The sequence below is a fragment of the Myxine glutinosa genome, chromosome 1 (assembly GCF_964187855.1).
Source record: "Myxine glutinosa chromosome 1, kmMyxGlut1.1, whole genome shotgun sequence".
Classification (NCBI taxonomy): Eukaryota; Metazoa; Chordata; class Myxini; order Myxiniformes; family Myxinidae; genus Myxine; species Myxine glutinosa.
The window spans coordinates 347,231,416-347,255,949 of NC_136261.1; the positions used below are offsets into that span (position 1 = coordinate 347,231,416).

The 24,534-nt window shown below is 54.3% G+C and overlaps 1 long non-coding RNA gene across 1 annotated transcript; it reads left to right on the top strand.

Moving 5' to 3' along the window:
• The first annotated feature begins 5,095 nt into the window (after nt 1–5,095).
• On the top strand, nt 5,096–6,820 carry LOC137418507 (uncharacterized). The gene is made up of 2 exons (XR_013621808.1): nt 5,096–5,288; nt 5,560–6,820. It is a non-coding gene; the product is annotated as an uncharacterized LOC137418507 (long non-coding RNA).
• The last annotated feature ends 17,714 nt before the right edge of the window (nt 6,821–24,534 follow it).

Sequence of the window (24,534 nt, forward strand, 5' to 3'; positions counted from 1 at the left end):
GCATAACTTTTTTCGTCAACACGCTCCGCTAACGTATTATGAAATGCCGGCTTGTGCTGCTATTAATTGCACAAAGAGACAAATACGAAGATGTGGAAAGACATTTCATCTGTAAGTACTGAAAATTAACATTTATTTGAGAATGTTTTATTTAAAAAACGTTGAATTTGAATGTTAAATTATGATGTTTGCACAACCGCGATCTGGATTCAAGTTTCAACTACTGAACTTCAGAACTAGTTTGACTGAACCGCAGAGTGCGCAAAGTCACTGAGCCGGGACATATTTCATCAATATGCGGTCCCTCAGGGCTAAGTTTGACCCAAAGTCTTTATCTATATATAGTTATCGAGGACGAGTATAAATAGCATGGTCCTGTAGCGGCTGCCGCTGAGTTTTCACAATCGCCTTGCACCTATCAAGGACGCGGAGCGATCACCATGCCGGGCTCGTCCAGGACGCCCAGGCCCGCGCTCAACTTGCCAGGCCGCAGCCAGGACGCTGGGCCACGCCCCCTGGCGCCGGGCCTGGGCAAACCCCCTGGCGGAATAGATATATATTGCTGACTGATAAACGGTTTTTCAGAGTGCCTGAGTGTTTGATTTCATTAAAGCAACTCAGATGAATTCTAGCTTTTTGTCGCGTCCATTCTTCCGATCGACGTGGGAGCCCCGGCTCCTTCATTGGTGACCTATCGACATGGACACGGCAGTCGCCCTTAAACTGCCTACCTTCTGGGAGGCTCACGCGGCGGTTTGGTTCGCACAGGCGGAGTCCCTGTTCGCCCTGCGAGGCATCACGGCCGACGACACCCGCTTCCACCATGTGGTAGCTGCGCTCGGGTCGGTTACCGCGGCCCGCGCCCTGAGCCTCCTCGAAAGCCCGCCAGCCGCTGACAAATACGGCGCGATTAAGAAGCTGCTCCTCGATGCTTTCGCCCTCCCATCGGCGGAACGCGCACGGCGCCTGCTCGATCTGCCTGAGCTCGGCGACACGCGCCCTTCCGAGCGCATGGACTACATGCTTTCACTGCTCGGCGAGCACTCTCCGGCATTCCTGTTCCGGGAGCTGTTCTTCCGTCAGCTGCCTAACCCGGTACGCCTCGCCCTGGCAAGCACGACGATCACAGATCCCCGGGCCCTTGCCAGAGAAGCCGACAAGATCTCCGCCGCAGGACAGCGCATCGTAGCGGCGACATGGGACCCACCGCCGTCCGACGCAACACCCAGGGCGCCCGAGCACCCGGCACGGTCGACGGCCGAACTGCCGACGCCATTGGCGGCCGCTCTACCGAGCCGACCACCTCCGGCACGACGACCGAGGCCTCCACCTGACCAAGCGTGGTGTTACTATCATGCCAGGTTCGGACAGAAGGCCCGGACATGCCGACCCCCGTGCACCTTCGGCAGGCCGGGAAACGGCCGGGCCGGCGTTCATTACCAGCCATGAGCGCCGGCCACACGGGCAACTTACTGTTCATCACGGATAAAGCGTCCGGACGGCGCTTCCTGTGCGACACCGGCGCCCAACTGAGCGTCATACCCGCCTCTGACCAGGACAGGCAATCCGCGGTTTGCGGCCCCTCCTTAGTTGCGGCCAACGGATCGACTATCTGCACCTTCGGCCCGCGCAACGTCACCCTCTGCTTCGGCGGCCAACGCTTTGCTTGGACGTTTGTAACCGCCAACGTGCCCGTGGCTCTGCTAGGCGCCGACTTCCTCTGCGCACACGGACTGCTGGTGGACGTCCAACGGCGTCGTTTAATCAACGCTGAAACCTTCAGCTCCCTGGTATGCACATTGAGCAGCTCCGCGCCGACCGAGCTGGCATGCGCCGTCCCGGCGGCGAACGAGTTTGCTCGCCTGCTCACGGAGTTCCCGGCTCTCACGCGGCCGACGTTTTCGGCCGTCGCAGTACGGCATGGGATCGAGCACCACATACCAACCACGGGCCCGCCGGTCTACGCCAGGGCCCGCCGCCTCGACCCAGCCAAGCTCGCCGTAGCGAAGGCCGAATTCGACGCGTTGGAGCACCTCGGCATCGTGCGGCGCTCCGATAGCGCGTGGGCCTCGCCACTGCACATCGTGCCAAAGCCGGGGGGTGGATGGCGCCCGTGTGGCGACTACCGCCGTCTCAATGACGCTACCACCCCCGACAGGTACCCGATCCCGCATATCCAAGACTTCTCCGCCCGTCTGGCGGGACGGGTCATTTTTTCGAAAATTGACCTCATACGGGGATATCACCAGGTGCCTGTCAGGGCGGCCGACGTCCCTAAAACGGCAGTCATCACGCCGTTCGGCTTATTCGAATTCTTGCGGATGCCGTTTGGTCTCAAGAACGCGGCTCAGGCGTTCCAGCGCTTGATGGACGGCGTGCTGCGTGACCTGCCGTTCCTTTTCGTTTACCTGGACGACATCCTCGTCGCCAGCACGTCCCGGGCCGAGCACCTCCTCCACCTCCGGACGCTGTTCGAGCGCCTCAGCGAGCACGGCCTCATCATCAACCCGGCCAAATGCCACTTCGGCACGACGGCCGTTGATTTTTTGGGCCATCACATCACCAAGAACGGGGCCGTGCCGCTGCCAACCAAGGTCGAGGCCATCACCACGTTCCCGCGTCCCCGCACCAAAAAGGCCCTGCAGGAATTCCTGGGAATGGTGAATTTTTATCACCGCTTCGTGCCCCGCGCTGCTCAGCTCATGCGGCCCCTCTACGAAGCCCTCCGGGGCATGCCGGCCAAGCACGACATCGCCTGGTCCGCAGCAATGGATGCGGCCTTCCAAGGCTCAAAGCGGGCCCTCGCCGACGCAACACTGCTCCCTCACCCGGTGCTCAACGCTCCCATCGCCCTCACCACGGATGCCTCCGACTACGCGGTGGGCGCCGTACATGAGCAATGGGTGAACGGGGTTTGGCAGCCACTCGCTTTTTTCAGCCGGCAGCTCCGGCCGAACGAGCTCAAATACAGCACGTTTGACCGGGAGCTCCTCGGTCTACACCTGGCCGTCCGCCATTTCCGCCACCTCCTGGAGGGCCGACCTTTCACGGCGTTCGTCGACCACAAGCCGTTGGTTTACGCCATGGCCAAGGTCACGGAGCCATGGTCGGCCCGCCAACAGCGCCACCTCTCCGCCGTGTCGGAGTTTACCACGGACATCCGGCACGTCGCCGGCAAAAACAACGCCGTGGCCGACTGTCTTTCCCGGGCCAGCGCGAACGCGGTCCACCTGGGCGTGGATTTTGCGCCTATGGCGGCGGACCAAACCACCGACACCACGGTGCAAGCCCTCCGGGCGGCGGACACGGGCCTCCGCCTGGCCGACATCCCCTGCGCGGACACTGTCCTGCTCTGCGACGTCTCCCAAGGCCAGCCTCGCCCCATCGTGCCCGTCGCCTGGCAACGCCGCATCTTCGCCTCCCTCCACGGCCTTTCCCACCCGGGCCGGAAAGCTTCCCAGAAGCTGGTGTCGGCGCGTTTCGTCTGGCACGGCCTTCGTCGGGACGTCCGCGATTGGACCAGCGCCTGCACGGCCTGCCAACGGGCCAAGGTCCACCGACACACCCAGGCCCCGCTGGCACCTTTCACCGTGCCCGAACGACGTTTCGACCACGTCAACGTGGATCTGGTGGGCCCCCTCCCCCCGTCACGGGGGTTCACACACCTGCTCACCATGGTGGACAGGACCACCAGGTGGCCGGAGGCCGTTCCCCTCGTCTCCACCACCACCGCCGACGTGGCGCAGGCTTTCATCGCCACCTGGGTCGCCCGCTTCGGCGCACCGGCGGACATCTCGTCAGACCGCGGTCCACAGTTCACCTCCGAGCTGTGGGGCGCGGTCGCCCGCAACCTGGGGATCAAGCTCCACCGTACTACGGCCTACCACCCCCAAGCAAACGGGTTGTGCGAGCGATTCCACCGCTCCATGAAGGCCGCGCTCATGGCCGGCCTTCAAGACGTCGGGTGGGCCGACCGGCTGCCGTGGGTCCTTTTGGGCCTTCGCACGGCCCCCAAGGAGGACCTCCAGGCATCCACCGCCGAGCTTGTCTATGGCCAGGTGCTACGCGTCCCGGGCGAATTTGTGCCCGACGCTACCAGTCCCTGGTCCGCAGCTCACCAGCGCTCGGACCTCCAGGAGGCCGCCCGACGGTTTGCCCCCGTGCCAACATCCCACCACGGTGACCCCCAGTCCTACGTCCCCCCAGCACTCCGCACAGCGGAGTATGTTTTTGTGCGTCACGACGCACATCGGTGGCCACTCCAGCCGCCGTACGACGGGCCCTTCCGGGTGCTGCGACGGGACGACAAGTCGTTCGTCATCGACATCGGCGGCAGGTCGGACCGGATTGCTGTGGACCGCCTCAAGCCGGCGCACGTGGACGTCGACCACCCACCACGGGTGGCCCTTCCGCCGCGGCGAGGCCGTCCCCCGTCCACGGTGCCCCCCACTCGACCGCCCACCACCTCACCGGACCCCCTCCCACCACCCGCCAGGGGTCGCTTCGGCCGGGTCATCAGGACCCCCCTCAAATTGACCCTGCCGGTGCAAGTCGATTCTGGGGGGACGTGTGTAGCGGCTGCCGCTGAGTTTTCACAATCGCCTTGCACCTATCAAGGACGCGGAGCGATCACCATGCCGGGCTCGTCCAGGACGCCCAGGCCCGCGCTCAACTTGCCAGGCCGCAGCCAGGACGCTGGGCCACGCCCCCTGGCGCCGGGCCTGGGCAAACCCCCTGGCGGAATAGATATATATTGCTGACTGATAAACGGTTTTTCAGAGTGCCTGAGTGTTTGATTTCATTAAAGCAACTCAGATGAATTCTAGCTTTTTGTCGCGTCCATTCTTCCGATCGACGTGGGAGCCCCGGCTCCTTCAGTCCTGTCTAATAATGTGTACCCTGGATGATTCAAAGTTGCAAAACTCAATGCAGTTAAACTTTGAAACCAATAACTGATTCTGTATAAGTACATGGTAATTGAGTGTTTATATGGCTAGTATGTTGAGCCTTACATATTGAATATGTTGTAAATTGTTGCTTCGAGTTGTACTTTCATGACTATCGGCTAATTTCTTGAAAATCTTTTTTTCAGATTTCCATTCAGTCGTCCAGATGTTCTCCAGAAATGGGTTGTGAATGTGAAACGTGACAAATGGAAACCTTCAAAGAAGTCTGTCCTTTGCTCAGACCACTTTGATGACTCATGTTTTGACAGGACAGGTCAGACCACAAGACTCAGAGAAAATTCCCTGCCAACCATATTTGATTTTCCGACCCACCTGCAGAAGGTACATAATACAAGAGTTTCATGTTGTGGTGGAGTAACTGAGATATAAATAGTGTCATGTTGTAGCTGTCACTGCCAGCAGTGATTTTCACACTTGTCTACTTACATGCCAATTGATGTGTCAAATATATAAATTTTGCAAACATATCAACATCGGCAACTTATCAATACTTTTCCACCATCTCTTTTCTCAAGAACATCCCAAATAAATAATCTTGTATAATTTCTTCGTTCATAATTAATTCTGATCTATTATTCTGATGGATTTCCAGGATGAAAGGAAGCGAAAGCCACCCAAACCACGGTCTTTCCCGCAAGAAGCACTGGTCAATCTGCAAGAGCCACTGGACAACACACCCAGTACATCAATCATCACCAGCCCATCAAAGCTTGCAGCAACGACTGGTGCTGATCACACATATGCTGTAACTGCCAGTCCATGGAGTGTGAAACGTAAACTGGACTCTGTGCATGACAATCTTTGTAGCGTCAAGAAAAAGCTCAAATTGACACAGCAGAAATCACGTCGCTGCCGGAGGAAAGTCAAATCTTTGACCACAGTTGTTCAAGCACTTCGTGATGAGCAGCTGCTCTCTGAGAATGGAGCTGACCACTTCTGAAGCGTTCTGCATTCAAGATGTGCTCTTGCCTCTCATTAAATTTGTTCACCTTATGCTTGTGACTAACAAGTGATTTCAAATAGTGTATTGACTGTATTCTCTTCTTTGTGTTTGTTGTTTGCAACTGGGAGACAATGGAGCACTGACAGGCTGCTCTTTTTGGCTCCTTCAAATGTCAGCATTTTGTGCTTTTTGTATCCTGTGCATCATCGCATTTTGTCACCATATCATCTGAATATGTGGATCAATTTTACTTCAAATGTGGATTATATTGTAGGATAATTGTTTAGATCTGCATTGTTTCTTTGTGCAAATTTGTTCTGTGAAAGAATACTGGGAAGCAACAATGAGTCTTGAGTGAACTGAATGGATAATGCTTGCTTGGTGGTGTGACAGTACTCCGGCTAATCCTCTGGTTGTTCACTGCAGTGTTCGGTCAGGCATGTCGGCTGTGGTGCTGTCTAGTCTAGGGATTACCTGCTTGCTGTGAAACAACATGTGGCGGTGACTTTTGGTGGTTGTGCCTTCTCCAACGTGGCACCCACACTGTGGAACCATTCCCAGAGGAAGTCGGGCATACCTCCTACATCAGTATCTGAGCGAAATGAAACGTGTGGGACTTTAGGCCACATTTCTGCAATCTGTGTGCCAAACCGAGCCAGAGAACTGTCTGGGTAATGAGATGAAGTGTGAAACATACCCACGACAGAGGGTGTCGAAACCCTGACCTGGCGGTCGCCAATCAAACGCATTACCACAAGAACAAACTGAAGACACTTGTTCAATGATGATTTTGGTGACAAAATGTTTGTTTCTTTTGTTGAGCCTCTTTGAAAAGGGCACACTACATATGTCGGTCAATATTATTATTATTAATTGAGGCTTTGTAATAAAAGGTGCCTTTTTATTCCAACTTTAAGCTTTTTATGTTTCATTTGTCTTTCAGAAGACTTTGTTTGTTGTCAACTGATAAATTCTTGACATAGAATGAGTAAATGACCCAACATTGAAACCATCACATATAGACATCCTGGAGAAAGTATTCCGTGAGAACAGCGTTGACCACAATGCCCTTAAATTGTGGACTAATTTATTGTATCAAGGATGATAAAATCTTTGAAAAATTAGTAAATTTTAATAATAATGCTTTATTCTCAAGCAATTTGGATTATACACTAAATTCATACTTAAATCGAGAATTATTTGAGAAAAACACAAACATGGACAAGAAATTTGCGTTGAAATTGTGAGGAAGGTTGGCAAAAAAAATCAATCAGAATTGAGTTTTCGAGCTGCTAACCTGGAACGTACAAATAAACATTAATTTGAAGAATTACATTGAGAGTTAAGAACAATAAAACGAAAGGATATTACAAGAGAACATTGGCGTGCCAAATACATAAACATATACATTGTCTGTCAATTATTGAGTTTGGAAAATGACACTTTGTATATATTTACAAAGTATAATTCTGAACATTTTGCACATATAATCTAGGTTTCTTTCTAAAACAGCTTGTTGAGTGACTTTCAGTTGCGATGTTACAAGGTAGTTCATTCCACAGTTGTGCAAACGCCAGGAACTGACACAGGCCGCGCCTCCTTGTGCGAGTGGCAAGATGGCCGCCGCTGTAGCGCGCCGGCTTCACAGCTTTGTACAAGCCTATTGGCCGATGTTCTATCTAGTAGTATATACAGATCAGTGGGGGAGATACAGGATAAGATAAGATACAGTCAGATAAGATAAGATACAGTCAGGATAAGATCCAAAAGGGGTTAATGCGGAGTTGCGGACCACGAAGACCTCTCGGTGAAGATGGAGGCTCTCCACGCGCATGCGCAATAGTGCTCCTGTACATTCACATCAATATAGTGCAACAACCAGGCCTGGGGTGATCGTTTCCTTCCCTCCCAAATGTTATTCATGGACCGACGAAGTGACTGTAAATCTTCGGTCAATTTGTACCTTGTACGACAAGTCCGCCATTTTGAATGTCCACAGAATAAGACATGAGAACCCTCACACCCACTCTTCACCATTTTGTTTTGGTTTTAGTCGTTCAGACATTCGCCTTTGTGTTCCACCTACCTCTCGTTGTCGCTTTCGACAATCTGTTGTACAAAATTCAATTCACATGTTTAAGGCGAGTGCGGAAAGGGTGGGTTGAACCCCCTCCCCCAACCCCTTTCTGAGTTATATATTGAATTGATCTTTATTTGTCATTGAATTTGTAATGTATCAGGCTGGGAAGGCAGTTTGAGTGCACCATTGGTCCTTTATTGCGCAGCCGGGAAAAACACAAGCGCCCAGCGTAGGCCCAGCTTCCTCTGCACAGTGTTGCCTTGCCACTCTCTGCCATGCAGTATGCCCCGCCTCTTCTATGACCGCACTTCCGGTTAACCCCATGCAATAATACATAACATCTCCCCCTTCCATGAACACTGAAAATGCATACTACAAGCATACAAGAATGCAAACATACAAAATGGCGAAATCGCAAATGCAAAATGGAATGCAAAAATTGAATTGAATTAAGTTGAAAATCGAATGCAAAATGCATACAAGAATATTAGCTCCAAGTCAAGGCGGATAGGCGCCTTTCGAACTCTGGATGATCTTCGGGGTGCAAAGCCGCCACACGGCCCCACTGGTGGTGCTGCAGCAGCGTTATTGGGGTCAGCCTCAGGGAGTGGTGCAGTACTATCTGCGGCAACAATGTCGCTGTTCACAGGTTCAGGAAGTGGTGAGATATCATTTGTGAAAATGACAGGATCACAGGACCGATACCGGACATGATCAAGGTGCCTCCGGACGACTCGATTGTCCTCTAGTTTGATAACGTAGGACAATGGTCCCTCATTTTTGTGAACCCGCCCTGGTAACCAAACCATGCCGTGACCAAAGTTTCTCACAAACACCGGGTCCCCGATCTTTTTCGAGCGCTGTACAGCCTGTTTGTCATGGTGAAGTCTCTGTTTCCACTGATTTTGATACACGGCAGACACCTCGTCTGGTCTCAGACAATCCAGTCGTGCACGCAAACGTCGTTTAATCAGCAGCTCAGCTGGTGTCATCCCTGTTGTGTGGGGAGTGATGTGGTGAGCGAAAAGCACACGTGATAGTCTGGTCTGAAGACCTCCGCCGTGTATCTTACTTAGACCAGACTTGACAAAACCCACAGAGCTTTCAGATAGTCCATTTGAAGCTTCATGGTGTGGGCTCACAAACTTGTGAATTATACCATTCAGGCGGGTGAATTCAGTGAATTCAGAACTTGAGAAACAGGTTCCATTGTCAGTGACTATCAAGCGTGGCAAACCATGAGTGGCAAAGCACTGGCGCAGCCTCTCTATGGTAGCGTGTGAGGTTGCTGTATGTGTTACATAGGCGTCGATCCATTTAGTGTGAGCGTCCATAACAACAAGGATCATACAGCCTTCGATGGGTCCAGCATAGTCAAGCTGAATCCTCTGCCATGGTTCAGTGGGCCATTCCCAGGGGTGTAGTGGTGCATTGCCAGGGGCGTTTCGACTGCTTTGGCATGGATAACAATGTTTCACACATTGTTCGATGTCAGAGTCGAGGTGAGGCCACCAGACATAGTTCCGTGCCAGCTATTTCATTCTTACAATGCCTGGATGACAATCGTGAAGCTGATCCAAAATCTTTGTGTGCAACTTTGGGGGAATGACCACTCGGCATCCCCACAGCAAGCAGCCACTCTCGACACTTAATTCATTTTGCCTGGCCTTGTAAGAATTCAATTCAGAGTCAGCATCGCGTAGAAGGCCCCACCCATGCCCAGTAGCACGAATGACCTTGGAAAGAAGTGGGTCACGCCTGGTGTAGGTCCGTATCTGGTTGGCATCAATTGGGTTGTCATTCAAAAAGTCCATCAGAGATATCACGCTGCCAGGTACAGGGGGGTCAAACACTGTGTCCGGAAGTGGTAGGCGACTCATGGTGTCTGCATTTGAAATTGTGGAGCCAGGTCTGTACGTAATATCGTAATCATAAGCCGAGAGTGAGTGACCAGTGTATGATCCGAGGCGGTAAGACCTCTGAGGTAGCCTTTGATGGACCAAACAAATTAATCAGTGGCTTGCGGTCCGTGTAAATCGTGAAATGCCGCCCGAAAATGTACTGGTGAAATTTCTTAACTCCGAATACAATGCCGAGTCCTTCTTAATCCAGCTGACTGTAGTTCTTCTCAGCAGGAGACAGTGTACGAGATGCGAATGCTATTGGTCTCTCTGTGCGATCTGGCATGATGTGTGACAGAACAGCACCAACCCCGTACTGACTCGCATCACACAACAGGACCATGTCTTTGTCTGAGTCGTAGTGAACTAGCACATTTGAAGACCGCAGCATGTTTTTTGACTTCTGGAAGGCTGCTGACTCCGGAATGTCCCATTTCCACCTGATGCCTTTTTTAACAGGCAATACAGTGGGCCAAGCATGGCAGCAATGTTTGGGATATACCTGCTGTAGTACTGCAGCATGCCAATGTAAGCCTTGAGTTCAGTAATGTTGGTCAGAGCAGGGGCGTCTTTGATTGCTCTGATCTTCTCTTCTGTGGGATGTAAACCTTCGGCATCGATACGATGGCCCAAATAGGTCACCGACGGAACCATGAACTCGCACTTGTCTCTCCGCAGGCGTAGTCCAGAGTCGGAAATAATACGTAGACCACGTTCGAGGTTTTCCAGATGATGAAGCTCTGAGCGGCCAGTGACTAGGATGTCGTCTTGGTAAACAACAACGTGTGGTTCAGCAGTGAACAGGCTATCCATACAACGTTGGTAGATTCCTGTCGCCGATTTGACACCAAAACTCAAGCGGTTGTATCTGTAGAGCCCCCGATGCGTGTTGATGGTGAGATATTCTTTGGAATCCTCATCCAGAACGACTTGTAGGTAGGCCGATCTCATGTCGAGCTTGGTGAAGGACTGTCCGCCGCTCAGTTTTGCGTATAAGTCATCGATCGTATATAAGTCTCTACACACATATGCGTATAAGGTATGGGATATTTGTCCAAGGTGGAACAATTGTGGATCGACATTTTGTAATCCCCGCAAAGGCATATCGATCTGTCTGCCTTCACAACAGGAACAACTGGAGCAGCCCAATTTGAGTACTGAACTGACTCAATGATACCTAACTTTTCCAGTCTGGCTAATTCTGCGTCAACTTTTTCTTGCAATGCGAGAGGGACTGGGCGTGCTTTGCAGAAAATTGGCTTCACATCATTCTCAACATTGAGCTTGACAGTGAAGCCCTTAAATGTCCCGAGTTCATCCTTGAAGATGTCTGGGTATCTCACGAAGAGGTGCTGCAGTACAGTTGATGGCTTGGAAGCCTGTAGTTGGTGGATGTGTTCCCAATTTAGTTTGACAACATCGAGCCAGTTTCGCCCGAGAAGTGTGGGTCCATCCCCAGGGACGACCAAGAGTTGTAATTGGTGAGTGTTGTTTCCGTAGGTTACTGCGACATCACACGACCCGTGGGCTTGTATTGACTCACCAGTATATGTGGTGAGTTGGATTGGGGACCAATGGAGGCTGGGTTGTTCACAATTCCCCCACAGGTTACGGAAAGCTGCTTCGCTCATGAGTGAGACGGCAGCACCCATGTCTATCTCCATTTCCACGTTCTGTCCGTCTATATCTACTATAACCAGTATTGGAGTAGACTGTCTGCCAGACTTTGTGTGGAAAAGGTCATACGACTGAACACTGTGGCTGTTAGGGCTGTCTCCATCAGTCACATCTTCTTGGTTATGCTCTGAGTCAAGGAGGTGGGTTTTACATTCCTCTCTCCTTGCCCTCCGTTTTCGAGACAAGCATGCAGAGGCGATATGACCCACCTTGTGGCAGTAGTTGCAAGCGGCATTCTTGAAACGGCACGTCGTGGGAGAATGCTCCCCATTGCAACGGAAACATTTGCCAGCGCCTGCTGCCAAGCAGTTTACAGGTGTTTTGGCGTTGGATTTTCTGGTCGGATGTTGTCCCACCCGGTTGACAGATGACATGTCAGCTCTGGGCTGGTAAGTGACGGAGCATACAATATCTGCAGCATTTTTGTCTGCACACTCCATTGCGATAGCAATGTCCTTTGCACTGGAAAATGTCAGAGTCCGTTCAGCAAGTAGGCACCGACGAATTCGATCTTGCTCCACTCCCACTATGAGCAAGTTCCTTAGCATGTCGTCGAATGTAGCACCAAACTGGCAATGCTGGGCAAGGTGTTTCAGGTGAGCTATGAATGCCAAAATGGACTGCGTTGAGGTTTGGCGACACATGTAAAAATTGAATCGACTCACAATGACTGAGGGTGTAGGTTCCCAGTGCTCCTTCATTATTGCCACAAGCTCGGCGTGTGTTAAATCCATCGTGGTCTTGGGCATGGCGAGATTCTTCAGAATAGTAAACGTCTCGCTGCCGCATACCGACATCAGGATTGCTTTCTTCCTGGCATCATCCTCGATGCCGTTAGCTTGGTAGTAATACTGTAGACCCGGGGTGGCGACTGGCGAACCCGCGGCTCTTAGGGCTGCTCTTAGGAATTGTATTTTTTTACGGAGCGAAATGGGAAACCCTTGTGCTTGATTTGCGAGACAGCACTGTCGCATTTTAACGCTTCAAACCTGGAGCGCCATTTCACCTCACTCCATGATTACGTGGCCCGGGATTTTCCCCAAGGCAGTGAACTTCGCAAGCACAAGGTAAATGCATTGAAACGTCAGTCAGAGAAGCAGACTCAGTTTTTTTCGGAAATTAGCGAAGCACTCAGAGACGGTCACATTAGCATCACATCAGTTGGCATGGAACATTGCTCGAGCTAAAAAGCCAGACAGTGAAGGGGAATTCGTGAAAACGTGTGTCAGAGATGTTGTTGCCATCCTCACTCCTGAAAATGACAGTTTGAAGCGTTCTGTGTCAGACCTGCAGCTGTCACGGCACACCATTGAACAGAGAATATCAGATATTAACAACATTGAAACACAGTTGCATACGGATCTTGAAAAATGTCGGCATTTCAGCATTGCTTTGGATGAGTCTTGCGACATTCAAGATAAGCCACAGTTGGCAATATTTGTACGGTCTGTGTCAGAAGACTGCACAATTAAGGAAGAGCTGCTTGACATTGTGCCGTTAAAAGATAGGACCCGTGGCATCGACCTGAAAGAGACACTCACGACTGTTGTTGAGAAGGCAAATTTGCAATTACCAAAACTAACAGCAATAGCCACAGACGGTGCACCAGGTATGTTGGGATCTGCAAATGGCCTTGTCGGGCTGTGTAAAGCTGACGACCGTTTCCTTGATTTTTGGACATTTCATTGCATCATCCATCAAGAGAACCTGGTGTCTAAGAAGCTGAACTTGGACCATGTCATGAAACCTGTGCTAGAAATTGTGAATTTTATTCGCACTCATGCTTTCAAGCACAGACAGTTCAAAAACCTCATAGCTGAACTGCACGAAGACCTTTCCAATGATCTGCTTCTCCACTGAACTGTGAGATGGCTTTCAAGAGGTAACATGCTTTCCCGTTTTTTTGAACTTTTGGACCCGGTGAAGCTGTTTCTGGCAGAGAAACATAAGGACTATCCTGAGCTACATGACCCCCAGTGGATGCCAGACTTGGGGTTTCTGGTCGACATGCTGCATCATCTGAACAAACTGAATCTAGATCTGCAAGGGAAGTTAAAAATGCTGCCTGACCTGGTGGTCCGTGTTTTCACATTTGTGGACAAACTCACGCTCTTCCAGGCCCATCTTCAAAAGGGAGAGCTCACACATTTTCCCTCCTTGTTGAAGGCAAATGGAGAAGCAGCTGAGGTCACAAAAAGGAGCATTGCACGCTATGCAACACTGGTTGAAAATCTGCAGCAGAGTTTTGAGGACAGATTCTGCAACCTGAAGAAACAACGGCCACAGATCACATTCCTCATCAACCCTTTCACTGCTGAATCGGATTGTTTAAAAGCCCCCTTAGTGGCAGATGAAGCAGCATCCCAGTTGGAGATGATTGAACTTTCTGAGGATGACAGACTTAAATGTGTCTTGAGAGAAGGAACCACAGGCACAGAGTTTTGGAAAATTGTGCCCACAGACAGATACCCCAGTGTCAAACAGGCTGCACTCAAGCTAATGTCAATGTTTGGATCAACTTACGTCTGTCTGTGAATCCGTTTTTTCTACACTGAAACAAGTGAAGTCAAGACATCGCTCTGTTCTTACGGACACACATGTGAAAGAGTTGCTCCGAGTGGCCACAACTGAGTACAAGCCAGACCTGAAAATGATTGTGGAAAACAAAGACTGCCAGGTGTCCCACCGAGGTAATAAACGACCTATGAAAACTGTTAAGCTATGTATTATAATTATGACATAACCATATTAATACATATAATTATTAATTATGTCATATTAGGCCATTAGGCCTAATACATATAATCTCCCTCCTATCAAGTACAACGTGCTGTTGTCGTGTGAGCATGCAGGTGTTGTGCGGCTCTTTGCAATGGTGTGAAGGTTTTTTTTGGCTCTTTATGCTGGACTGGTTAGCCACCCCTGCTGTAGACGCTCAATGTTCGCCTCCCAGCTTCCTTCGCGTGGGTTGAACTCGTCAATCCGGCCATAGGACATGGTGATCAAGTAGCGTATGCCGTGAAATAACGAGTTGGTAGGCCAACAGCTAACTGCAATAGCTCAGCTTGCTTTGCGTGCGCTCACCAGAATCCTATCCTCGTCGCCATGTAATGTATCAGGCTGGGAAGGCAGTTTGAGTGCACCATCGGTCATTTATTGCGCAGCCGGGAAAACCACAAGCGCCCAGAGTAGGCCCAGCTTCCTCTGCCATGCAGTATGCCCCGCCTCTTCTATGACTGCCTTCCGGTTAATCCCATGCAATAATACATAACATAATTTGTTTCTCTTTGAATTGCCAGTAGAAGAAAAAGTTCCATGTTTTTACATGGACGACAATAATGAATATGAAATGTAATGTGGTGGTTACCCCATTGAGACATAATTCACAGGCACGGGACCAGTTGGGCTATTGATGGTCTGGGCATGGCGTGTGCTCGGTTGTTGGAGCCACGCCCCCTTAAGAGTGATTTGTGTTATTGTAGCGGTTACCGCTGGATGCACATAATCGCCTTGCACCGGTCAGAACACGGCCAGACGCGCCTCTCCCGGGCATGCCCGGACTCACTGTTCCCGGGCACGCCCGAACCTCCCGGGCACGCCCGCTCTCGCCTTTCCAGGGCTCGCCCAGAGCGTCCGGGCATGCCCGCTATCGCCTTTCCAGGGCTCGCCCAGAGCGTCCGGGCATGCCCGCTATCGCCTTTCCAGGGCACGCCCAGAGCGTCCGGGCATGCCCGCTATCGCCTTTCCAGGGCTCGCCCAGAGCGTCCGGGCATGCCCGCTATCGCCTTTCCAGTGCTCGCCCAGAGCGCCCGGGCACGCCCAGCCTCGACTTGCCAGACCGCAGCCAAACACGCCCGGGCAGGTCCAGACTCGCCTTTCCAAGGCTCGCCCTTGATACCCGGGCATGCCCGGTATAGCTTTTGCCGGGCAAACTTCCCGACATAAATGTGTATATATATTGTTGCCCGAAAAACGGGCTTGTGAGAATACCTGAGCTGTTTTGTTTCAATAAAGCAACTCGGACGAATTCCGTCTTTGGTCGCGTCAATTCTTTCGACTCGCGTTGGAGCGCAGTTCCTTCATTGGTGACCTACCGACATGGATATGGCAGTGACGCTTAAACTGCCTACCTTCTGGGAGACTCACGCGGCTGTTTGGTTCACCCAGGCGGACTCCCAGTTCACCCTGCGAGGCATCACCGCGGACGACACCCGCTTCCACCATGTTGTGGCGGCGCTCGGCTCCGCCACCGCGGCCCGCGCCTTGAGCCTCCTCCAGCACCCGCCGGCTGCTGACAAATACGACGCGCTGAAGACGCTCCTCCTCGGCGCTTTCGCCCTCTCACCGGCAGCACGCGCACGGCGCCTGCTTGACCTGCCCGAGCTCGGCGACACGCGCCCGTCCGAGCGCATGGACTATATGCTCTCGTTGCTCGGCGAGCACTCTCCGGCATTCCTGTTCCGGGAGCTGTTCCTCCGTCAGCTGCCTAACCCGGTACGCCTCGCCCTGGCTGGCACGTTGATCACGGATTCCCGCGCCCTCGCCAGGGAAGCCGATAAGATCTCCTCGGCGGGCCAGCACATCGGCGCGGTTACCTGGAGCCCGCCGCCGTCCGAGGCGACGCCCACGACGCCCGAGCGCCCTGCGCGGTTGGAGGCCGAACTGCCGGTGCAACTGGCGGCCACCACGCCGCACCGCCCGCTTCCGACACGACGGCCGGGGCCTCCACCTGACCGGGCGTGGTGTTATTACCACGCCAGGTTCGGACACAAGGCTCGGACGTGCCGGCCCCCGTGCACTTTCGGCAGGTCGGGAAACGGCCGGGCCGGCGTTCATTCCCAGCCATGAGCGCCGGCCACTCGGGCAACTTGCTGTTTATTCGGGACAAAGCGTCTGGACGGCGTTTCCTGTGCGACACCGGCGCCCAACTGAGCGTCATACCTGCCTCCGAGCAGGACAGGCTGGACGCAGTTTGCGGCCCCTCTTTGGTCGCTGCTAATGGCTCGGCCATACGCACTTTCGGCCCACGCGTCGTCACCCTCTGCTTCGGCAGCCAGCGCTTTCAATGGACTTTTGTTATCGCCAGCGTCCCCGTGGCTTTGCTGGGCGCCGACTTCCTCTGCGCGCACGGGCTGCTGGTCGACGTCAAACGACGTCGCCTTGTCCACGCCGAGACCTTCAGCTCCTTGGCGTGCACAATGAGCAGCTCCGCGCCGACCGAACTGGCGTGCGCCCTCCCGGCAACGAACGAGTTCGCTCGCCTGCTCGTGGAATTCCCGGCCCTCACGCGGCCGACGTTTTCGGCCGTCGCGGTGCGGCACGGGATCGAGCACCACATACCCACTATGGGCCCGCCGGTCTACGCCAGGGCCCGCCGCCTCGACCCAGCCAAGCTCGCCGTGGCAAAGGCCGAATTCGATGCGTTGGAGCACCTCGGCATCGTGCGGCGCTCCGATAGCGCGTGGGCCTCGCCACTGCACATCGTGCCAAAGCCGGGGGGTGGATGGCGCCCGTGTGGCGACTACCGCCGTCTCAATGACGCTACCACCCCCGACAGGTACCCGATCCCACATATTCAGGACTTTTCCGCCCGTTTGGCGGGACGGGTCATCTTTTCGAAAATTGACCTGAAACGGGGCTACCACCAGGTACCTGTCCGGGCGGCCGACGTCCCGAAGACGGCCGTCATCACGCCGTTCGGCCTGTTCGAATTTTTGCGGATGCCGTTTGGCCTCAAGAACGCGGCCCAGGCGTTCCAGTGCTTGATGGACGGCGTGCTGCGCGACCTGCCGTTTCTTTTCGTCTATCTGGACGACATCCTCGTCGCCAGCACGTCCCGCGCCGAGCACCTCCTCCACCTCCGAACACTGTTCGGTCGCCTCAGCGAGCACGGCTTAATTGTCAACCCGGTCAAATGCCACTTCGGCGCGACGACCGTTGACTTTTTGGGCCACCGCATCACCAAGACCGGGGCCGTGCCACTGCTGACCAAGGTCGAGGCCATCACCACGTTCCCGCGTCCCCGTTCCATCAAGGCCCTCCAAGAGTTCCCCGGCATGGTGAATTTTTATCACCGATTCGTGCCCCGCGCTGCTCAGCTCATGCGGCCCCTTTACGAGGCCCTCCGGGGCAAGCCGGCCAAGCATGACATTGTTTGGTCCGCGGCCATGGACGCGGCCTTCGCCAGTGCCAAACGGGCCCTCGCCGACGCAACGCTGCTGGCTCACCCGGTGCTCAACGCGCCCATCGCCCTCACTACGGACGCCTCCAACTACGCGGTGGGCGCCGTCCATGAGCAATGGGTGGACGGGGTTTGGCAGCCACTCGCTTTTTTCAGCCGGCAACTCCGGCCGAACGAGTTAAACTACAGCACGTTCGACCGCGAGCTGCTCGGGCTATTCCTGGCCGTTCGCCATTTCCGACACCTCCTGGAGGGCCGCCCGTTCATGGATTTCGTCGACCACAAGCCGTTGGTCTACGCAATGGCTAAGGTCACGGAGCCGTGGTCGGCCCGCCAGCAGCGCCACCTCTCCGCCGTGTCGGAGTTCACCACGGACATCCAGCACGTCGCCGGCAAAGACAACGCCGTGGCCGACTGCCTTTCGCGGGCCAGCGCGAACGCGGTCCACCTCGGCGTGGACTTCACGCTCATGGCGGCCGACCAGACCACCGACGCCTCGGTGCAGGCACTCCACGTGGCGGACACGGGCCTCCACCTGGCCGACATCCCCTTCGTGGGCACCGTCCTGCTCTGCGACGTCTCCCAGGGCCAGCCTCGCCCCATCGTGCCCGTTTCCTGGCAGCGCCGCATCTTCGCCTCCATCCACGGCCTTTCTCACCCGGGCCGGAAAGCTTCTCAGAAGCTGGTGTCGGCGCGTTTCGTCTGGCACGGCCTTCGACGAAACATCCGCGACTGGGCCAACGCCTGCACGGCCTGCCAGCGAGCCAAGGTCCACCGCCACACCCAGGCCCCGCTGGCACCTTTCGCCGTGCCTGAACGGCGTTTCGACCACGTCCACGTGGACCTGGTGGGTCCCCTGCCCCCCTCGCGGGGGTTCACCCACCTGCTCACCATGGTGGACAGGACCACCAGGTGGCCGGAGGCCGTGCCCCTCACCTCCACCACCACCGCCGACGTGGCGCAGGCGTTCATCGCCACCTGGGTCGCGCGCTTCGGCGCACCAGCGGACATCTCGTCCGACCGCGGCCCACAGTTCACGTCTGAGCTTTGGGGCGCGGTCGCCCGTTCGTTGGGGGTCACGCTGCACCGCACCACGGCCTACCACCCCCAAGCCAATGGGTTTCACCGCTCCATGAAGGCCGCACTCATGGCCGGCCTTCAGGACGACGGTTGGGCCGACCGGCTGCCGTGGGTCCTTTTGGGCCTTCGCACGGCCCCCAAGGAAGACCTCCAGGCGTCCGCCGCCGAGCTCATCTACGGCCAGCCAATCCGCGTCCCGGGCGAATTCGTGCCTGACGCTACCAGTCCCTGGTCCGCCGCTCGCCAGCGCTCGGACCTCCAGGAGGCCGCCCGACGATTTGCCCCCGTGCCGACGTCCTGCCATGGTGGCCCCCAGTCCTACGTCCCCCCGGCGCTTCGCACAGCGGAGTACGTCTTTGTGCGTCATGACGCGCACCGGGGGCCACTCCGGCCGCCGTACGACGGGCCCTTCCGGGTCCTGCGACGGGGCGACAAGTCTTTCATCGTCGACTTCGGCGGCCGGCCGGACCGGATTTCTGTGGACCGCCTCAAACCGGCGCACATGGACGTCGACCGACCACCACGGTTGGCCCTTCCTCCGCGGCGAGGCCGCCCCCCGTCCACAGTTGCCCCCGCTCGACCACCCACCACCACGTCAGACCCCTCCCCACGACCCTCCAGGGGTCGCTTCGGCCGGGTCATCCGGACCCCCCTTAAATTGACCCTGCCGGTGCAGGTCGATTCTGGAGGGGCGTGTGTAGCGGTTACCGCTGGATGTACATAATCGCCTTGCACCGGCCAGAACACGGCCAGACGCGCCTCTCCCGGGCATGCCCGGACTCACTGTTCCCGGGCACGCCCGGTCTCGTCTTTCCCGGGCATGCCCGCTCTCGCCTTTCCAGGGCTCGCCCAGAGCGTCCGGGCATGCCCGCTATCGCCTTTCCAGGGCTCGCCCAGAGCGTCCGGGCATGCCCGCTATCGCCTTTCCAGGGCACGCCCAGAGCGTCCGGGCATGCCCGCTATCGCCTTTCCAGGGCTCGCCCAGAGCGTCCGGGCATGCCCGCTATCGCCTTTCCAGTGCTCGCCCAGAGCGCCCGGGCACGCCCAGCCTCGACTTGCCAGGCCGCAGCCAAACACGCCCGGGCAGGTCCAGACTCGCCTTTCCAAGGCTCGCCCTTGATACCCGGGCATGCCCGGTATAGCTTTTGCCGGGCAAACTTCCCGACATAAATGTGTATATATATTGTTGCCCGAAAAACGGGCTTGTGAGAATACCTGAGCTGTTTTGTTTCAATAAAGCAACTCGGACGAATTCCGTCTTTGGTCGCGTCAATTCTTTCGACTCGCGTTGGAGCGCAGTTCCTTCATTATAAAAGATGCGTAAGTTCCAGTAGTGAGTTAGTTCTGTTGGAATAAAGGAGCTTTGAACAAGCCAAGAAGTGTCTCGCCCTCTCGTTGACCGCAACTCCTACATTGGTGACCCCGTCTTGCTCTCAAAAGTTTTCGGAGCTTCAAACAAACATGGCGACAAGCCTAGTTTTGATTAAACTGCCGGAGTTTTGGGAACGACGAGCTGCCGTTTGGTTCGCACAAGCTGAGGCCCAATTCGCCATTCGGAGCATTTCTGCTGACGACACGAAGTATTATTATGTCGTGTCTGCGCTCAGCGGCTCCACTGCGACCAGGGTGGTGAGCCTTCTCCAGGATCCTCCGAAGGGTGGCAAGTACAAGACGATAAAGGTGCTGCTGCTCGATACCTTCAAGCTCACTGAGGCCGAGCGTGCCCGCCAGCTACTTTCTCTAACCGGGCTGGGCGACTCCAAGCCGTCGGAGCTGATGGACCACATGTTGTCTCTCCTGGGCAGCCACCGACCATGTTTCCTCTTCAAAGAACTGTTCCTGCAACAGCTGCCAGGACAGTTACGGACAGCCCTGGCCAACTCGTCTGTTAAGGATTTCCGCGCCCTGGCCAGGGAAGCAGACAAGTTTTTCTCTGCCTGACAGCAATGTAGTGCAGCCGCATGGGACCCTGGCCCCGTCGAGCCTACGCCACTGGCGGACACCGTCGCAGCCACCATTACGGCCCAGCGGCGGAAGGCCCCAGGCTTGTGCTTTTACCACGCAAGGTTTGGGCCCAAGGCCAAGGCATGCCAGCCACCCGGCAGCTTCAGCGAGTCGGGAAACGGGGTGGTCGGCACTCATTAACTGCCATGAGCGTCGGCCGTTCGGGCCGTTTGTTGTTCATTTCAGACACCGACTCCGGACGTCGTTTCCTCTGTGACACAGGGGTCCAGGTGAGCATTCTACCTGCGTCGGCATTGGACCGGGAGGCCGGGAGTCACGGTCCCACCCTGGAAGCCGCCAACGGCAGTGCTATTCAGACTTTTGGCAAACGGACCGTGGCACTGTGCTTTGGCGGGCAGCAGTTTACATGGGATTTTGGCATGGCGAGGGTGTCCACCCCCGTGCTGGGCGCTGATTTCCTCTGCGCCAACGGCCTATTGGTGGATGTTAAAAATCGGCGGCTCATTAATGCGAAGACATTCAGTTCTCTTCCATGCTCACTGAGCGGTTCCGCCTCGACGAGGCTTGCGTGCACGCTCTCGACCTCTGATGAGTTCGCCCGCCTCCTCACAGAGTTCCTGGCCCTTACACGGCCCACCTTTTCGGCCGTTGTCGTCAGTCATGGAGTGGAGCATCACATTCCGACCATCGGCCTGCCTGTCTATGTAGTCTACTTGCCAGCAATGTGAACCCGGAAATGTTGAGTACCCCAAAGTTTTAAGTTAGAAATGTACAATATGGGTCCCCAGCACTTAGAAACTGCCGGATGCTAACTTGCATATGTTGGGCAATTAGCAAAATTAGCATTAATAGCATTAACCCTATCAAACATAGGCCTGGGACACTGAAATTTCTGTTTCGCTCTATTGCTCCACTTTTATTCACAGGTATTAGAGGTAACAAAGGCAAGTACCATACCAAACTAGAATAATATGACTATGGGTAAATAATATCCTCAAAATTAAAACACAAATATACCCAAAATTATCAGAGCTGAAAAATATGTGCACTAGTTACACAACATAAAACTTCCATCACGAAAGAGCGTCTTGCACTTCTACTACTCTGCACTGTTATAAAGCATATACTCATCATAAAACTCATCCTCATCGTCTTCATCCTCTTCTCCTGACTCTACATTCTTGTCATATTGCTCTCCTTGCTGTGAGTGTGTGAGTGTGTTGCAACATGTACTATCAGAGCCTTTGCAGAAGCAGTAGCTGGTACAGGCCAGGCCTGCAGCTACGCAGCTGCACTTTGCTGTTAAACAGGGCTTTAACCCAGCTTTGCAGCTACAGCTGATCATTTCTAACACGGCAGGAGGAGCAACGGGGCTTGCATCCAGGATGGGCATGATGACTTCCTCTCCCTTCTCGCCTTCCTTCTTATTCCATCCAAACTCTGTTATGTCCACAGCTGGTGGGTCAGGGCAGTCTGCTGCTTTCCAAAGCAGCACCTGTAGATGGGCACGCCGTCCATGGAGGAGAGCGTTGCGCTCTGTAGGAGGCAGTGTCTTCAGTGCTGGGGGGGTTTTGCACTTTCGGTAGATGTCATATCTGGCGACGTTCAGAGATGCCGACTCCCTCTCGTTGTACAGAGCCAGGAAGAAACCACTCACTGCCTCTGTAATCTGTAAATCAGTAGCTCCCTCCTCTCCGATGAAGTGAAGCAGGTCACCAGGTACTACTCTCATGGCCTTGAGTGCGGACACCTTCCCTTTCCCCGCGGGATAGGAGGTGGTGTCACATCCGGAGAGAGCATGCATAGCCAGGATGGAGCGACACTGCTCACCGAGATGCTCTACTGTCGAATTGATGTTGAGAATAGTGCCATCCCATCTCTCCATCTGCAGGTTACATGTGATACCCACCTTCCAGCACCAATAGACCATGAGTACAAAAACATCAGTGTCGTCGCTGAGAATGCGGACAGTTTCAGCTCTGCGACTGGCTGCATCCAACATGTATGAGATGAGGGAGACGTCAGCCTCGTCATGAGTGACAATACTGTCTGCTTTGCTGACCATCTTGATGTGATCTCCTATGCTGTGTGTGCACAGGAGCTCACCCAGTCTCCGTTTGTTTGTCTTGTTCTTCATCACGTTGTCGCGGCTAGGTAGAGGGGTTGTCAGTGAGAGTCGGTACTCTGTTGAGCTCTCCCCAGCTCTTCTCTGCCTCTCGTGGTCTTTGGCAGAGACTTGCTCATACCGGTCAAAGATGACAAATGTTTCGGTGATGTAGCGATTAAGCCGGTGCCCCATGCTGGCTGCGAGGTCAGCCACAGTGCCTGACGATGGCCACACCACGTGGTAGATGAGCTGCGATGCATCAACGAGTACAACATGTAGTGGGTGGGGATTGGGGGCAAGGATTCCAAGACGCTGGACGATCACAGACTTGTTACCCTTCCTGAGGCATCCATACTCATCGATGATGGATGCAGGGACCGGGCCGAGCTCGTAGTCAAAGAGGGCAGAGAGCTCCATTCTTCTCTTGCTCCCCACCACCAGCAGCCGAGCAAACAACGCCTCAAGGTCACATATGATCTTCGCATTGACCTTCACTCTTTTTTTGGTGAATGTCATTGTCACCACCTTATTTGAGATGGGCGCATGAAATCTCTCAGGAAGTGATGAAGAGAACAGTGTGCTCATGTCCTGTCCGATCTTCAATGCATCTTGCACATTCACCTTTTCATCTGCCACCTGGCCATTTATGATATGGTGGAGGGTCGCGGTCTCTATGGTGAGTGGATGGGAGTTTTCCTGTAGCACTCTCAGGATTTTAGCCCGGTCCTCCGCGTCCAATTCCCGCCGTCCTTTACCCTCTTCTTTGTGTCTGTTGGGCTTCATTGTCTTATCCGGTGCTTCAGCATCGTCGTAAATCTCATCCAATGACTTGGAGAGATAGGAGCAGATGCCGAAAGATTGGATCCACACGGCGACCTGCTCAGGGTTGGTGGAGATGCCCTTCATGCCTCCTACTCCCTTCCCTTGCTTGATGCATGTCTGCTCCCCAAACATGTCTCCACTCACTGCAGCTGCACCATCAGAGTGGCGGCACACATGGCTTCCAGCGTAAAGATCATCCTTGGCAGTAGCAGGAAGGTACTGCATGTCGCGCGGATGCCATGTGATCCATCTTGCGTAGTGGTGATGACCGGCAGCAAAGAAATAGGGCAGCATCTCTTCAAGGCAGTGTTGTTGCAGCATCCAATCACCCTCTCTTTCTGCTCGCCAGAACCTGTGAGCTATTAGGGTAGGGGTGATGAAACAATCCACCCATAGCCGGCCTGTGGGGTGCTCTCTGGCTTTCTCCAGGAATGCCGTTATCTGCTCGTGAGTCTTCTCTCCCTCCTCTAAGAAGTCATGAAGAAGAGCAGACACAACCATACGGAAGGCTCGCATAGCCTTGGGCCAGGCCTTCCCGTTGAAGATGGATTTCAGGCCTCCAAATGATGCACCGACTAGCTCCTCCACACCTGTTGAATTCATCAGTTGTCCGATTGAGCCGATGAATGACATGAGAGTGTGCATCATCCCAGGTCTGAGAACCACTGATGACCATCGCTGCAGATCACTCCACTTGATCAGGCAAGCGATCACGTACAGCTGCATGTCAAATGTGATATGACTGTGGCTCATGCCAAGCTGCCTCAGTGATGTGTCTAAGTAGGCAATGGTACTGAGCATTGTATCAGGG